Source organism: Abramis brama (genome assembly GCF_963993115.1).
Source record: "Abramis brama genome assembly, chromosome: 5".
Classification (NCBI taxonomy): domain Eukaryota; kingdom Metazoa; phylum Chordata; class Actinopteri; order Cypriniformes; family Leuciscidae; genus Abramis; species Abramis brama.
The window spans coordinates 14461690-14478978 of record NC_139967.1 but is presented as its reverse complement, the minus strand read 5'-3'; the positions used below and the strand labels follow the sequence as shown (position 1 = coordinate 14478978).

The 17289-nt window shown below is 37.2% G+C and overlaps 1 long non-coding RNA gene across 1 annotated transcript in view; it reads right to left on the bottom strand.

Annotated features, from left to right (window-relative positions):
• The window catches only part of LOC311083505, a 21519-nt gene extending 4230 nt beyond the window's left edge, over positions 1-17289 (bottom strand). The window contains exon 1 of the long non-coding RNA XR_014606306.1: positions 17170-17289. This is a non-coding gene — a long non-coding RNA (uncharacterized lncRNA). The remainder of the gene's footprint in view (positions 1-17169) is intronic.

The following is a 17289-nucleotide window of genomic DNA, read 5'->3' as shown; positions in this document are numbered from 1 at the left end:
AATCCAGAGTTCTCGCGAGAGCACAAGTTGAATTTGCTCAGCGAGTTACTCTGGTGTCGAGTAATGATGCTCATTAAATATGCCCCTCGATCTGAGCTGCACCAATCAAAAACAAAAAGGGTTTTGTCATTTTATTTTATATATTTAAAATATTTATGTACATTCACTTCACTCTGTGTAGGCTACATGCATAATAAAATAAAATTGCACAACCCTGTCTCTTTTTGTTAAATGTCAGTTTTAATGATCAATATTATAATGTTTCATTTAAAGACCCACTCCGATGAAAATCATGTTTTTCTAGGTGTTAACATGTTCTTGTGGCATTTTTCTTATGTTAGAGGACATATCTTGAGAAAAATAAGTTCAAAGTTGTATTTCTGAGTATTTCTGCATTCAAATGGCTGTGAATCAGTAGCAGACGCTAAAATGCCAGCTAAAATAGACTGGAGTTGTGACGTAGTAACTCCACTGGGCGGTGCCACAAGCTCATACTCCCCTCCGCCCCCGCGGCTCAGGTTCTGAGGAGTAGAGAAGACGATGGCGGATCAACACCTATGTGCGGTAGCGGGTTGCAATGCTAACTGTACGTTCACACCGCCGCCGACTTGAGCGGCAAAGAAGCTCTGGCCGCCCTGTCAAGGACGCTTGTCAAAAAGTACGAGGAAGCTTGTTGACACTTTGGCCGCTCTGACGTAGCAGCATTCTATGTTCGACCATGGGAGAAGAGAAGTGTCACACCATGAAAAGTAAACAAAATAAACAAGCAATACATTGACACTAGAAACCTTTTATAATGACAGCATTTGTATAACCGTTTTGGTCACATTATTATTTATTATTATTAATAGTGAGTGCGCGCGCGCGGCCGAGGCTCTCTCTCTCTCTGCTATCTCTCTGCGTTCTTATATGCCCTGTCAAGCGCACCCTGTTAAACTGGCAGGACTTAAAAACACATGCAAATGATAAACTTTCACTCTGATGGTTAAACTGCAATTAATCCGATAATGATAGGAAACCCAGCAACGGCGATGATCAGCTTCTCCTCCGTTTTCTCGGAAGCTCAAGTCGGCGGCGGTGTGAACGAGGGGGAGGGTCGTCTCCGTGCCAACGGCTCCCCCCACAACGCAGAGGCGAATTGCTAATGAGCTACTGCCGCTCTGCTGAAGAAAAGTCCCAGAAAACGGCACAGGTTTTGTGATTTTGGCTAAAAACGGCATAATCATCATTTAAAGACCACTGAGAATGTTTAAAAATAGCTCAAAATATGATCGGAGTGGGACTTTAAAAAAAAAAACGAAAACAAAAAAAGGCAGGGTTGTGTTTTATAGTTCTTGTGAAGATAATCATTGTAGCTACTCATTGCCTGAACTGTAAGCAAATTAGTCTCAAATATAATTCACGCAAAAAACATGATTCACAAATGCGTAGACAATTTCACATGCATGAAACCTAATTCACATACACACAAAAAAAATCCACGTGCGTGAAAAAAAAATATATATTCACAAAAAGCAATTCACATGCGCAAAATAAAATTATATAATCATAAAATACATTTCACAAATGCAAACCACAATTCGTAGATATACAACTGTGTACAAAAACCTTTGAATGTTTAAAATGTACGAGTGTATCCTTGCATTTGAATGTGCAAATCGTCATTCACGTACGAATCGCCTTAGATATGTGTGTGTGTGTGTGTGTTTTTGAGACTTTCCTGGCAGCATAACACTCGTAACACAGAGCAGTCGTACTCTTTAGCCAATCAGATTTAAGCTTATCAATCGACCAATCAGTATCACATGAGGGCGGGCCTACCTACATGTTAATTTACTGACAGTTACTTATGCCGCGTTCCAGGCAACCTGTAACTGTAACCCGTGTTTTTCCAACTCGTAACTGGGAGTACATCGATCTAGTACGAGTTCACGGGTGGGAAGTCACGGGTTTGACTGCCGTTCCAGTGCACTTTCACGGGTATAAGGTTGGAAAAACACGGGTTACAGGTTGCCTGGTTACCAGATGAGTCTCGGGGGGACAATGTCACAGTAAAGCTAGTCTGCATTTCAGAGCATACTACATCCAGATTTTATACTAAATTCATTTAAAAGCATAACTTTTAAAATAGATATTATAAAATTAAAAGACTGTTTAAATCAAATCTTTAAAGTTTTATTAAAATCATATCTTCTATTTATCTTCTTAGAAGATTACTGTATTATTTTTACTAAACAGCGTCTGTTCAAAAACTTTAGATGGTTGAAAAACTGTACTTAGCCGTCTTAAATCTTAGATCTTTTGTCCATACAACATGTTTGTCACAATGTTGTATTGTTTTAAGAAATCCGAGGACTCCACATTGCTCTTATTTAGACTAAGTTTGTATCTTTTTAGAAAATCACCACACATTTTTTCAGAGACGCTGATGGTCCATGACGCGGCATAAGTAAAGTTGGTCTTGAGCGAATATTTAATTTTACTCGTCTTGATTCAATTTCAAAGTATAAGTATGATCGTATAAGATCATTTTTACTTGTACCTCCCGAACTATCCTTAATCAGTGCAAAAACATTTCTGAGAATATACTATCGGTTATCTACTCAAAATATTTGTACAAGTTTAAATCCGGTGTTTAAAATCTGTCTGGTGGTCGCATGAACAGACTTTGGGGGGAGCTATTGCAGGAAGCATGCCTTGACCTCCTCGATTTTGGAGTCACTATAGTGATCAGTTTTAGCTTTTGAATTGATCTTGTTTTTGTACAGTTTGCAAAAATTACATAGTCTCAGAGTGTGGTCAAACATGTTCATATAGGAATGTATCCTATACATTATAGGTCCTTCTACACGAGGACCATTATTACATTATCGAGTGAGTGAGCTATTTATTTATGCAAACAGCAACTAAAACTTACCAGTAACTTCTGATAGCAGTATTCATCTCTTCGAGTCTGATTCGACTTCGACTTGAAAAGCTTGGCTCTGATTGGTCAAATTGAATGTAGCTGAACTGAAAAAGACGTGCTGTTACACTGAGTAAAAATACGACTGGCAAAGACAACGTAAATGTAATAGCCTACAAACCTAGAATCACAACATAATGAGGTTCCAAATGTCACACGTCTTGCAAACTTGAAGATGGGGGAAAAAATTAAAACAACACTAACAGTTACGTTTTCTATTAACGTTAGATAAAATAAAAAAAAATCTAAATGCTGTCATGATCACTCAACCTTAAGCAGTTGCAAAATATTTAAGAAAGTTAATCGCGTGGTTTCCTCCAAGTCCTCTAAAGCAAGAACCAATCACAGCCGTTCAACGGCTCTGGAACCAATCAGGATTAGTCACGTGTGTTATTGTATTTTTCAAATTTAAACAAGTAGCCTCCACAACATTTAAACATCTTTGGAAAATGTATCTATATGCAATTAAAATAATATGATGTTCATATCCTTGTGGGAATTTCAGTAGTAAAAACATATCATGTAATGCAACCTAGCCCTTTACAAACAAGTAAAAGTGAACAACATTAATTTTAAGTGCTTATATTGCAATGCTCAATAAACTTGACAAATGTTTATAATACATTAGAAGTTGGTACTTTATACAAAAAAAATCAACAACAAAAGAAAATCTAAAATATTAAAATAATAAATAATTAAATATTACAAATATGCACTAGGCCTAAGTGTTTAAAGTACTTTAAACACACTAAAAGCTTAATCATTTTGCTATGTTCTTACACAAGTTACACATAAAATGTACTTAGTAAGAGTACGAGCAACATAAGTACACTGTAAAAAATTATTTTTTGGTGAAGTAAATACTACTGAAAAAAAACAATGTAATTTACATGAAAAAGTTAGTTCAGGCAAGAATTAAAAAAACGAAGTAAATTCCATATCAGTACTTAATTCAAGCGAGTAGAAATGAAAGCGTAAATATCAACTCAATAAAATTAAGTAAAAATTACTCAGCTTTTCTGATACTGGGGTTTCCATCATGCACTGGACCTTGAATAATTAATGAGGTTAATTTTTCACTGGTTTCCAGCTGTATTTACACTGTTTTATCATTGCTTTTGTTGTCAGGATTAGTAACTTGCCATTTTGTGACATTTCGAGTAAATTTTCTGCTCAAAATGACACATTCAAACACAAAAACGATCCATCAAATGTTACCGTCATTGTGTATTGTCTACCAAGTATTGAGGTCTTTGCATTCACATGATGCTTAACATCTGACATGCTGTAGTATAAATTCCTTAGATAATCTAAGTAAAGCACATACTATAAATGATTGGTATAATTCAATATTATTGTTTGAGTGAAATGTAATGCAAATGAAATTACAACTAAATTGATATTAATCAACCTTTTACTAGCCAAGTTAAAATTACTTATTTTCTGTGTTACTTTCACTTAACTAGGTTAAGTAAAGTTTACTTAATTCCATATTCCAAGTAAATTTAACTTAAAGATTTCTAATTAAAGCTACTGATGAATATGTTTAGGTTTTTACTTTGCAAATCTTTGTAAATTTACTAGCATTTTCTGAGTGAAAAAAGTTGCCTAGCTTTTTTCAAGTAAATCCTACTCCAAATTTTTTTTCAGTGTATGTTTTCTTTAAATACACTAAAACTTCACACAAATATTGTGTTTAGCATATTTCTTAAAAGTATAATTAAGCATATATTTATTACCAATGTACTTCTAGTGCATTTGTTAGAAATATATTAAAAGTATGCTTGTGTTTAGCATATTTTGTAAAGGTATAATTAAGCATACATTTATTACCAATGTACTTATTGTGCACTTTTTAGAAATATATTAAAAGTATGCTTGTGTTTAGCATATTTCTTAAAAGTATAATTAAGCATATATTTATTACCAATGTACTTCTAGTGCGTTTGTTAAAAATATATTAAAATTATGATGGTATTTAGCATATTTCTTAAAAGTATTATTAAGCATATATTTATTACCAATGTACTTCTAGTATACTTTTTAGAAATATATTAAAATGCAATTCAGTATATTTTCAATGCACTTCAAATAAGCATGTTGGTAATACAAATGTATTATAAACATACTATTTGTATTTCAAGTATATGTTTAATACATTTAATACTACGTCTTTTTCACCTGGGTAGGCATGATATATCAAGGAAATCATTTTAAACAGATCAAGTAGCCTATAGGTAACAGATTACAGCCATTTTAATAAAGGTGTGAATAGCAATCATGCCTCATTCGCTTACAATAAATAAAAGTAAATACGTTTTTCCTAATCTCTCTGGTAGTGAGACTCATTTCACTCTTTTTTTTTAGTTACGACACAGACCCCTAGACGGTCGTAACACCGACTTTTGAACTTTATTCCTTTTTTTATTATTATTATTTATTCGGGACACATACACACCTAAGGTTTAAGAAGGTCTGTGCGGGACTGTTTTTTTCCGTCCCGCTCCCACAAGGTTCTATTCAGCAACTGCTTAAAATAGGCTACACTCTGTGTTCACCTGCTTTATTTCCCGACCTGAGGGGTCCGCAAAATTTAGATCTCGTTTCCATAATCTCACATTCAAATGTCTCTAAAGGAAAGAAGGAGATTATGTAGCCTATAATAATTATAAATGCTATACAAAAATTGGGTTCGTGTCAATATAAATATTAGGCTATTTTAACATTGTACTGTCAGCAGAGAAAAAAAATGCCACAGGAAAAATTTATGAAATAAAAATAACATAAATTGAATAGGTCAAAGCCTATCACTCAAATTTCAAAGCAGCATAAACGAAAATCATATTGCCCTACTGACAAATAAAGTAGGCTATTTTCTGCCAAACTATTTCAAACATCCTTGCAAAAAAAGAATGTTGTTGACTGACAATGGTTTCAGATACCAAACAGCTCCTCAGAGCTAGGTGTACAGGTGGTCAGAATTAAGTGCGGATACGCTGTCAAAAGATGTCGGGAGTGGGCTATTGTCAGTCAGACAGCCCGCTCAGTCCAAAGTACATCAGAGTTCTGACCGCTACCGTCTTTTGACGCGCGAATGCACACGTGGTCAAGCGTATAACTAGACGCGGCAGGCGCGAATTTGACGCACTATTCGCGTCCGGTGTGGACGCACAGTTATAGCCTACTTTAAAATGTAATCCCGCGCCGCATGATTCCCTATGTGCGTTTCACACAGTATGCGGCGGTGAAATCGCCGCGCGACTACGGCTTTTCTCAAGTATTGGAAGAGTTTTGTGCAGCATTTAGGACTTCCAAAATAATCCGGCGGGCCAGAAAATATTGCTGGCGGGCCATAGGCCTACTTATACTTTGAATCAAGACGAGTAAAATTAAATATTCCCTCAAGACCAACTTTACTTATGCCGCGTCATGGACCATCAGCATCTCTGAAAAAATGTGTGGTGATTTTCTAAAAAGATACAAACTTAGTCTAAATAAGAGCAATGTGGAGTCCTCGGATTTCTTAAAACAATACAACATTGTGACAAACATGTTGTATGGACAAAAGATCTAAGATCTAAGATTTAAGACGGCTAAGTACAGTTTTTCAACCATCTAAAGTTTTTGAACAGACGCTGTTTAGTAAAAATAATACAGTAATCTTCTAAGAAGATAAATAGAAGATATGATTTTAATAAAACTTTAAATATTTGATTTAAACAGTCTTTTAATTTTAAAATATCTATTTTTAAAGTTATGCTTTTAAATGAATTTAGTATAAAATCTGGATGTAGTATGCTCTGAAATGCAGACTAGCTTTACTGTGACAGCAATATCGAGAGACATGGAGCAGGTCAGACATGATTTTGACCACTTAATTAAGTTTTGTTTTGCAGAAAGACTTTTTTTAAAGTGAATTTCGTTTTGTATAAATTGTATCTTAATTTTAATATATTTTTTTTTATCAACCAATTGCCTGGATTTAATAAAATTCAAATATAGCAGACAACACAATCATAGAGGCGCCCGCGCGGTCACTTGCATTGCTCGTGAACAGGAGCGCCTACAATCAAAATCCTGGCGCCCTAGTGGTGTGTACATGTTTAGGTGTACATGATCGAATATGCAGTTACGGTACAAAAATCATTATGTTAGAGAGAACCACTCTGTGATTTTATATTATAAACAATTAATTTATATACTTTTAAAGAATAGAATGTTTTTCAACTTCAGTTAGTCTGATAATAGGAAACCTTAACTTTAAACTGAAATACTTGGTTCGGTAGATTTTATAAGTATTTCATTATATACTTTTAAACAGAACAGAATATTTTTTTCAACTTTAGTTTAATTATTTTTGTGACCCATTCGTATGGACAATGATGTGTTAGGAGCTACTTCTTCAACTCTCTCTAAAATAATGTAAGACAATTTTATTTATTCAGCTAAAACAATTGGATCAATAAGATATATTTTATATACTTTTAAAGGTATGTTTTTCAACTTTAGTAAGATATTTTATTTTAATTTATACACTTTTAAAGAACAGTATGAGTAGTATTAACATATACTATGTGTCATGTTGATTGATTTATGACCCTAGTGTCACTGATTGACAGGGAATCCATATGTCACTCAAACTGACTGGTCAGTGGGTGTCAAATGTTTTTACAGGGGGAACATCTGTATGGGGGAAACTGTTGCTGATTGTATTCCTTTGATTGTTGGGGGTGAAATTCACCCAAGCAGGTATTACGTAATGTTGACACCCTGAGTGTCAAAATCGTTGTTGTTTGATCAATAGGGTAGCCTATATGTTAACTGAGTCAAAGTATTTGAGTCAAGACATTCAGGAATACCATTACCCCTACACCACACTGGCTATATTCATTAAAATAACATGTCTGGGGATGTTCTTTTAAGTCAAGTCAAGTCAACTTCATTTATATAGCGCTTTTAACAATGTAGATTGTTTCAAAGCAGCTTTACAGAGATAAACGTATAATTTAAGGTAACAGAGATTGTTTTGGCTTTATAGCGGTTCTTTAATAAAGTTATTTTCCAGCTAAAGTTAGTTTTGATTGATTCGCTTCCGTCGCAACGATCATTTGTTATTAAATTAGGGGCCGCTAAGACGACACCGTTCTCTCTACACAGACTTTAAACGCGAACCTGTGATAAAACGCTGATGGTGCTCACATGCGCATTAAGAATTGGATCTATAGTTATGTGCGTTTGAATATATGTGCACAGGTTTGCAGGCCCGCCCACATAAATGACTGGGCCCCTGAAAAGGTCCAGTGAATGGGCCCTCCCCAAATCCGCTATCTACTCATATCATGCTCTCTCTCTCCTACATTATCACATACATTTAACTGAGAGAGACTTACTCAGTGATGGGGGCTACATAGGTACACACACACACAAAGGTTGAGATTTTAATATGCAAATGACACATTTCTGAGTGCTTTATTAAACAGAAATTTGCTGTTGGTGTATTAGCCTAAAACAACACGCTCGCCAGATTGCCCTATGTTGTTAGAAATTACTGTTTACCAGGTATGCGCCGCATCCCATGCAACAAGAGATTAACATGCCAAATTGCAAATTGCTTTATGTTACACTTACTCTCGCATCAGCTGTTGTGTAAACAGTAGGGGTGTAACGGTTCACAAAATTCACGGTTCGATACGAGCTTGTGTCACGGTTCGGTACGTTTTTGATACAGCAAAAATAAAGAAATGCCAGAGAAATTTCCTTGATTTAATAAAATAAAAAAATAATATTAAAACTAACATCATAAAGTATGATTTTTTTTACTTTGAGCAGTTCTGGAGCTATAATTGACTCTTCTTAGGAGCATATAAAACAAAACAGCTCCTTGGAAAAAATTAAATGTTATATTGTAATAGCTATAAACAAAGCTTTATTTTAGTTCAGATTAACATTTGAGGGGAGCAATTGTATTCATAATGTCAAAATAAAACTGACGTAATGTTACTTGAAAACATTATAGCCTACTATTCCTGCCAAACTTCCATGGTTGCAGTGAGTGTTACTACAGTAAATCCATGGTAAATGTTGCTGATCTGTGGACACTAGTTCATTCATGCCACAATGTTTCTTCCTGGTTTCCACGTCAGCGCTGTTTGATCCGTTAATAAAGGAGAATGTGAATGTTTCTCACTAGATCTCGCAGCGATGTTATTACTTCTGTGGCGAATTCAAATGCTTTCTTTACTGGATCTCTTATTAGCGCTGTGTAGTAACAGTGTCGCTTGATCACGATCGGCTCGCGCTGCTTTGGTTCAAACTGATAAACGGTCCGTCAACCACACAATAACGAGCAGTTTCGTTCCGCTTACATTACGTTTGCCATTTGATGTTGGACAATGTTGTGGTCGCGCCGGCGGATTGAGCGCGCTTGGCACGCGCAACGCGCCTACATTTGAAATAACGAAATTTTGGTCTGCAGGAAAAATAAGGTCACTTGCGCTGCTGACTGCGAACTGGCGCGAAGCACTGGCGTTTTGACGTTGCGTTGGCTACTCAGACCATTTTATTTATTTTTTATTTAACCTTTATTTATCCAGGTAAACTGTTTGAGAACCACTTCTCATTTACAAACATGACCTGGCCAGGAATAAATAGGGACATACTGTACAACTGTACATAGTCAAACACATGACACACATAGAACAAGCAATTGAATTAATTTTTTTTTGAATTTTCAGGAGAGGGGTGTTTCACTATGATACAGGCTACATTTTACTCAAGCAACATTAAATAAAATGCTTTTTTCCTCACTTTTAACAATTAATGGTGCTATTTTGGTTCAAAATAAAATATGGTAACCTTTGCTTATATTTAGGATGAACATAATTATTGCTGGACTGCATGGGCCCCCCCTAGCAGCTGGGCCCCAGAAAACGTTCCCCTTTGTCCCCCCTTATGGACGGCCTTGCAGGTTTGTAATTCCCTACAAACCAAGCCTAAACAAAGTACTGGTCTTTCCTTATAAATTTTAATACAGAATTTTATTTTATTTTGTCACTTCGGGGTAGGTACACGAAACGAATTTTCCCGACAACGCCTTATCTGTAGAGTGGTAAATGTTATTTTAAGAACAACTGTGTGTGTGGTGTGTGTGTGTGTCTGTGTGTGTGTACCTCAGTAGGATCAGTAGTACCTGAACTTTAGGTTTTATGTTAATGCCTAAGACAAAGAATCAGACACGTTCATCAAGCCAAAGAGGCCTAATTACCCACACATCCCGTGCTATATTCTTCTCAACAAGAAAAGGTGCCGTTTCTTCTAGAACATCTGTATCTGTTTCCCGACGCCAATAGGATCAGTGTTAAAAAGACAAAGAATCAAAACATTTATCTAACTCACAGTGAAGGCGTTTGCGAGTGGAACTGGCGGGGGAAGAGTGCATCCTAAATGGGTTTGTTAATGGTTTTAGGACAGTTGCTTAGGCTAGCCTAGATGTTTAAAGAATGACACTTCATCAAAAGCTTTCTGGTGATTCTCTGGGCTCGCACACAAAAACATCTTTTTAGTGTATATAAATTTGTTTGTTACTTTTGTTATTTTAGTATTTTTTAAAGAAAATGTTTTATTTTTTAACCCAACCCATAGTGTGTGTGTGTGTGTGTGTGTTGCAAAACAACAAATTTACATATTTTACTACAAAATTCTGAGTAAAATAAGACACACAGGGATTTTAAACGTTCAAACATTTTATACATTTGTTTGCCATACAAAAAGCAAGAAAAGTTGTCTATTTCCTTTAAATAAAACTTTTACTTTATTTTATTCTTTAAAACAGACTGATGAAAAAGTCTAGTGGGGCTACATGCTCACCAAATTTCATGTTCCCCGGTGTTTCGGTGTCCCTGGTATCGTTGACGGAAAATTCAGTAGATTGACGGAAAAAAAAAACAAAAAAAAACTTTGACAATCCCTATATGACCGCTCTCGCTAGCTATGCTAGCGGAGGTCATAATAATATTGCATTTTAATTTTTTATGGGAGGGGCGCAAATCACAAATGACTGATTATGGGCTAGGTTGATGTGGGCCCTTAAGAGCAACATACCATCAAAATTTCTTCATCCTCGGTGCCACGGTTCAGGTAGTTATTTAGGAAAAACTGCATTTTTTGGGTTTGGGGGGGCCCAGCGCGGGGGGGGAGGGGCCCCCGGGGACCAAACGAAATTTTTCCGTAAAAGTCTAGTGGGGCTACATGCCCACCAAATTTCATGTTCCCCGGTGTTTCGGTGTCCCTGGTATCGTTGACGAAAAATTCAGATGAGGAAAAAAAAAAAAAAAAAAAAAACTTTGACAATTGATTATGGGCTAGGTTGATGTGGGCCCTTAAGACCAACATACCATAAAAATGTCTTCATCCTCGGTGCCACGGTTCAGGTAGTTATTTAGGAAAAACTGCATTTTTTGGGTTTGGGGGGGCCCAGCGCGGGGGGGGAGGGGCCCCCGGGGACCAAACGAAATTTTTCCGTAAAAGTCTAGTGGGGCTACATGCCCACCAAATTTCATGTTCCCCGGTGTTTCGGTGTCCCTGGTATCGTTGACGAAAAATTCACGGGGGGCCCAGCGCGGGGGGGGGAGTGGCCCCCGGGGACCAAACGAAATCTTTCCGTAAAAGTCTAGTGGGGCTACATGCCCACCAAATTTCATGTTCCCCGGTGTTTCGGTGTCCCTGGTATCGTTGACGAAAAATTCACGGGGGGCCCAGCGCGGGGGGGGAGTGGCCCCCGGGGACCAAACGAAATTTTTCCGTAAAAGTCTAGTGGGGCTACATGCCCACCAAATTTCATGTTCCCCGGTGTTTCGGTGTCCCTGGTATCGTTGACGAAAAATTCACGGGGGGCCCAGCGCGGGGGGGGAGTGGCCCCCGGGGACCAAACGAAATTTTTCTGTAAAAGTCTAGTAGACCAACATACCATAAAAATGTCTTCATCCTCGGTGCCACGGTTCAGGTAGTTATTTAGGAAAAACTGCATTTTTTGGGTTTGGGGGGGCCCAGCGTGGGGGGGGGGGGAGTGGCCCCCGGGGACCAAACGAAATTTTTCCGTAAAAGTCTAGTGGGGCTACATGCCCACCAAATTTCATGTTCCCCGGTGTTTCGGTGTCCCTGGTATCGTTGACGAAAAATTCACGGGGGGCCCAGCGCGGGGGGGGAGTGGCCCCCGGGGACCAAACGAAATTTTTCTGTAAAAGTCTAGTAGACCAACATACCATAAAAATTTCTTCATCCTCGGTGCCACGGTTCAGGTAGTTATTTAGGAAAAACTGCATTTTTGGGGTTTGGGGGGGCCCAGCGCGGGGGGGGAGTGGCCCCCAGGGACCAAACGAAATTTTTCCGTAAAAGTCTAGTGGGGCTACATGCCCACCAAATTTCATGTTCCCCGGTGTTTCGGTGTCCCTGGTATCGTTGACGAAAAAATTCAGTAGATGACGAAAAAAAAACAAAAAAAAACTTTGACAATCCCTATATGACCGCTTTCGCTAGCTACGCTAGCGGCGGTCATAATTATATTTTTCCACTAATCGATGATGATCCGCGTTACATTTAGTTTCTTTGTTTTGTACAGTTTGTAAAGACTACTCTCTGAGCGTGGTCAAACATGTTCATAGGAATAATGAAAACATGAACAAATACCACATTTTGAGAATTAAATGTCAGTCCTTCTACATGACACTGCTTGAGACTAAACAAATGAAATTTCTTTTAGGACGTCTTTCTGGTCTATCTACGCTGTGGGATCGCAAGACACAACGACCCAACATGAAAAAAGTGAGTTATGCCGTTTATTCTGTTACCTATTCAACCATTACACTTCAAACTTTTCAAACTACACTTAAAACTCTGCATTTCACTGCACAGTCATAGATACACAGTTCTTGTGTTTGTCTCTAAACAACTGTTAAGTAAATGAACTAAAGTTGATAAGTAGTCATTTTAAGTGAAAGGTGCAATGTTTCTGTCCATGCCAATACTTTGACACCAGTGTTTTAGGCGTCTGTCTTTTAGGTTTGATCCAGAAAACAGACAGTTTTATGTCTTAATATTTTGTTCTCCTTTTTTTTATATATTTTTTATTTTTATGAAAACATGCAGTTTTTGTTCACATCAGCAGAGTACCAAAATGTTTTAGTATATCATACATTTCAATAGTTAGCTAGCAAATGCAAGTGAACTGTTTATTACTGGGATAATTTACAGTTATATGTGAAACAAGCTCAGTCACATCAGAGTTGAATTGGAACAGTTATTGGACGCATGTTTAACAGTTCTAGTGTTCTTGGCCTCATCAAAGTTCACACAAGGCACAACGTTTTCATTGTGGTGCGTTTCATTCTTCCAAAGTTCCATTGTTTCAAAGTTTAATTGTAGCATGTAACAGTTTGGAGACATGTTTTTTTTATTGTATTTTTATGATACTTTGATTTTGTGTGCACTTTTCCTGAAACAAACTGTTTTAGAAACTGTTAACCGCGTGTGTGTGTGTGGGTGTGTGTGTGGGTGTGTCTGTCTTCCTAACACTTTGAAAAACAACTGTTTCCTCTAATCTGCTGTAATTTTAGTGAGCTCTAGGTGTTCTCGGCTTCTCTTTGTTCAAATAAGACAATGCTCCCATGAAATTTGGGGTGGTATCTGTGGCGGAACTAGAGTTTTATACATGGGGTGGCCAGGGGGTGGCCACTGCTACTTTCGGGGGTACACAGTACACACACACACACACAGTGGAAAAGCTTATGGAAGGAATTGGGTCACTCTGTTTGTGTCTATAAGTGTTGAACATCCAAAATATTTGCAGAAAACAAAGCTTAAGCACCAAGGAGATAAGATACCGTAGCATGTGTCTGTTATGTACTGCTGCGTTTATTTACAAAAAAACTCACATTTACAAAAAAAACCTGTTTTTTTTTAATTGTACTTGAAAAATGTAAACAATTGTATTGCCCATCAATATAAAATCTTATCCTAGGAAGATTTAATACAACATAATTCTTTCTTTATAATAATTTATAATTATTCTTTCTAAATATAATTATTTTTTTTGTGTTCATTTTTGGGTGAACTATCCTTTTAATCTGGCAAAATCATCTCAACTTAAATTCCTGAATTGGGTATGTGATTGACTGCCTGTGTCTGGTAGATGCTCTGACCTGTTGCTGGTCCTGAAGTCTGACCACACTGACTCTGACTAGCCAGTGGTGATGCAAGGGCTGGGATCTGTTTGCACCTGATCTGCCTGTTAGTCATTTTAAAGGAGAACTTGGTAACTTTTTTAACTTAATAAAACTGTCTAGAAATCATTTGTATGGTTAAACAACCTGTTCTGGTGATATTGGTGACTTTCCCCACTCCCCCCAGCGTTCCCAGGCGGAAAACCAACCTTGCAACTTGGGCACTACCGTCCCGGCAAGATAGAAATTGGAAGTCTCGTGAGAAGCGAGAACTAGAACGAGAACGAGCGCGAAACACAAATTGCTTTACGGCAATTCGACATAAACACCCACGCATGTATGATGTATTACCAGATTACCCACCTCGGTAGACATAGCTCCACACCATACAGTTGGCTTGCTCCGATCAAAACAAACGCACATGAGCAGCGGTAGAGAGGGGGAGGAGGCCGCCGCAAGTGAGTTTTTTACGACCGTGTTGTGAAATATACGCCCCCCCACAGCTGTAGGGGGAGCTCGTGGGGAAAACATGCGACAACAAAAGGGAAAATCAGCGAAGAAGTGACTAGAGTTCGCTAGAGTTACCGAGTTCTCCTTTAAGCCAAAATGGGGGTCAACCTTGAACAAATTGCAACAGAAGCAAACTCAACAGAAGCAAGAGATTGGGTTTGGGACTGTTTCTGGGGGACGAGTCTGAGGGAAGAACAGGAGACAATGGTAAGGAGAATGCAAAGGACAAAAGGTAAAATAAAAAGTGAATCCCCAGAAACAGTTTTCGAAACTTTCCCCTAATGGGATTCTTCTAGACTTTTTTTCCTTACTCAGGACATATTGAGGATACAAAATTATTTGAGTTTGCTTCTGTTGCGATTTGTTCAACCTTTTTTCATAAAATGACTGGACTATGTTTGTGCTTATTTAAAAAGTACTCTGATATCTCTCCCTTTCTTTTCATGTTTAATTGACCCTGTTCAAAAATATGACAAATTTAAAATATGATTCCAATCATATTTATATTCTAATCATCATCCAATTACCAACATTTTTATCTTAACTCTTTCTCGCAGTAGCCTATAAAAAAAATGGTGTTTTTGGTAATTTTCACAATTTCATGGCAACCCAGAATATTTTGTTGTATGAATATCTGAACATAGGCTACCAAAAGAATGGACAGACAAAAAATTGTTTTATTCTAGCTTTGTGCGTCTTTTTTTATCAACACTTGAATGTTGGCAAGTTTCATAAAAAGCAACATGAGCAAAAAGCTGAGAAAATCGCATTTTTATCAAAGACTACATCTAGATCAGATTCATAATGATGATCAAAACACAGTAGATCGACTCCATCAACACCCTACACCCATAAAGCTTCATAGTCCTATAGTGATCGCATTATGATATCACTTGTTTCTGCTCTTCTTTGCCTGCGTTTTGATCTCCTATCCTCACATTAGCTAGAACATTTGTATACTGTAACGTACACACGGCAAGGCATAGTTCGAATTACAGGGGGTACTGGGGGGTACTATACCCCCCAATGAAGACCCAGTACCCCCCAAAGGGACAGAAATTACAGTTTTGGGGGGGTCAGATAATTTTTCTGATATTGTGAAAAAATATAATTACAGTTACAATACAAGTCAACTCCTATTTTCACTGTAGGAACATTTTAATGTAAAGCGATTTCAGACACCCCTACTGTGGACCGTACCATTTTTAACCACCGTGGCTAGAAGCAACGGAGATGGAGAACGACTTCAACTTCTCAAGCAAGTGTCAACGCTGAATGACAAAACGCTAGTTTCATAAAGTATCATTATTTTCAACATTCCTTATTTGTATATTCAAAAATATTTAAAATAATCTAATTTACAGTTATAATTTTTCAATGTAAATTATTTAATTGTATTGGTAACAGCCTAGTGTCTAATTATTTTAATTGAATATATATTTAAGAATTTGAAATGAAAGATGGAGCATACATTTAATAAAATTAGGGGAAAATGCCCTTTATAAAGGTACAAAAAATTATTCTGAGTGTTTTCAAAAAGTGATGTAATAAAACATTGACAATTTAAGCTTGAAGGGAGTAAAGCCTCTGTTTAGGCTATTAAGGAATTATGTAATTTTGCCAAAAGAAGGCAAATTATTATTTATATTTTAAATAAATTTTCATTTTAAATCAGCCTACTTCAGTGTGATATGTTACCATATTATCATGCTTAACACTGAGAATTTGAATAATTGTAATGTGATGATCAGATGCAGATATCTAAATCAAAGAATATAGGCGGTTTGCGGGTGGATTATTTATTTTTAACAGTGGATTCGGGGGACTCAAAGTGCACCAGATTAATGAATTTATCTTTAAAATGTACAAAATTTTCTTGCGGGGGGGCATACCCCCGGACCCCCCTAGAGATACCAAACTCCTCCCACAAAAAATGTGGGAAACACATTATGCTATATGATGATCTACAAAAAAAATACACATTTAATTAGCTTATTATTAAAATACATTATTATGGTTTTACCACCTCCGCCTCATTTTGAGCCAGGAAAAACCCTGAAATAGGCAATATAGGCTTCTTTTACTTTTATTATTTTATTATTATTACTAGTATTACTTTTACTAGTAATTATGGTATTTCAGTGCACTTCTAACTTCTAACTTTTGGGAGTTGATCAAATCAGTTCTCTTTTGGATATATAATAATAACAATGAGATATTCTGTAGCCTACTGATTATCAGTTTGTCGCATGTTTAGACCTTGTATGTGTGTTGCACAACACATGTTGCACTCGGCGATCACGGTGGGGATTGATATGGTAGTGGACCATGATGGTCATAGAAGAAGTGAAGGAGCAGTACCCCCCAATTATGGTGGGGTAATTCGCACTCTGCGGCAAGGTACTGCATATGCGTGTATTAGGCCTAATGTAGGCTATTCGGAGCAAACCACCCTGATGCTAAACCTTAAAAACTTACTTCAAATATGATGTTTTCTTATTCGGTGAAGTTCGGTATCTTGCAACCATCTCTCGTCCTCTGCTCGTCCGTTTGAAAACTGCGCGCGCGCCGCGCTGCCGGCGAACGTAATTGGTTTTT